Consider the following 1,366-nt stretch of genomic DNA (forward strand, 5'->3'; position numbering starts at 1 on the left):
AAATTCCTTTTAATTAACTAATTATTTTAAATTTTAATTTTAATTTATTCCTTTTTATAATTTTTGAATTCCAACTAATATTTAAAATTTAAAAAAACAAAAATATTTTTATTTTATTTTATTTAATTTTTGAATTCTCTCTCTCTCTCTTATCTCTTTCTATTTATTTATTTATCTACTAACACTCCTCTTTCACTCAAAATTCGAACCCCCCCCATTCTTCTCTATGTTCGAATTTTTCTCTTCTCCTTCTTCTATTCTTCTCTTCTTCTACTCACACAAAGGAATCTATATACTGTGACATAGAAGATTCCTCTTCTTTTCTGTTCTCTTTTTTTTCATATGAGCAGGAATAGGGATAAAGACATTCTTATTGAAGCTGATCTTAAACCTGAAAGGACTCTTAAGAGGAAACTAAGAGAAGCTAAAGCACAACCCTCTGGAGAGGATCTGACAGAAATTTTCGAAAAAGAAGGAGACATGGTCGAAGCCAATAACAATCGTGGAGATGCAAGGAAGATGCTTGGTGACTTTATTGCACCCTCTTCTGACTTCTATGGAAGAAGCATCTCAATTCCTACCATTGGAGCAAACAACTTTGAGCTTAAGCCTCAATTGGTTTCTCTAATGCAACAGAATTGCAAGTTTCATGGACTTCTAATGGAAGATCCTCATCAGTTTTTAGCTGAATTCTTGCAAATCTGTGACACTGTCAAGACCAATGGAGTTGATCCCGAGGTCTACAGGCTTATGCTTTTCCCTTTTGCTGTAAGAGACAGAGCTAGAACTTGGTTGGATTCACAACCTAAGGAAAGCCTGAACTCTTGGGAAAAGATGGTCAATGCTTTCCTGGCCAAATTCTTTCCACCTCAAAAGATGAGCAAGCTTAGAGTGGAAATCCAAACCTTCAGACAGAAGGAAGGAGAGTCCCTCTATGAAGCTTGGGAAAGATATAAGTAATTAATCAAAAGGTGTCCTACTGACATACTTCCAGAATGGAGCATCATATGTATATTCTATGATGGTCTGTCTGAGTTGTCAAAAATATCATTGATTGGACCATTCTGCAGGAGGATATCTTCATCTAAAAACCCCTGCAGAAGTTCAGGAACTCATTGAAATGGTTGCAAATAACCAGTTTATGTACACCTCTGAGAGGAGTCTTGTGAACAATGAGACGCTTCAGAAGAAGGGAGTTCTTGAAATTGATACTCTGAATGCCATATTGGCTAAGAACAAAATATTGACTCAGCAAGTCAATATGATTTTTCAGAGTCTGAATGGATTGCAAGCTGCATCCAACAGTACTAAAGAAGCATCTTCTGAAGAAGAAGCTTATGATCCTGAGAATTCTGCAATGGTTGAG

The 1,366-nt window shown here is 36.0% G+C and overlaps 1 non-coding gene across 1 annotated transcript; it reads right to left on the reverse strand.

Annotated features, from left to right (window-relative positions):
* Positions 1-882: 882 nt before the first annotated feature.
* On the reverse strand, positions 883-986 carry LOC112739421 (small nucleolar RNA R71). The gene has a single exon (XR_003170358.1). It is a non-coding gene; the product is annotated as a small nucleolar RNA R71 (small nucleolar RNA).
* Between the last annotated feature and the right edge of the window lie 380 nt (positions 987-1,366).

The sequence above is a fragment of the Arachis hypogaea genome, chromosome 13, assembly GCF_003086295.3.
Source record: "Arachis hypogaea cultivar Tifrunner chromosome 13, arahy.Tifrunner.gnm2.J5K5, whole genome shotgun sequence".
In the NCBI taxonomy this organism is placed as follows: domain Eukaryota; kingdom Viridiplantae; phylum Streptophyta; class Magnoliopsida; order Fabales; family Fabaceae; genus Arachis; species Arachis hypogaea.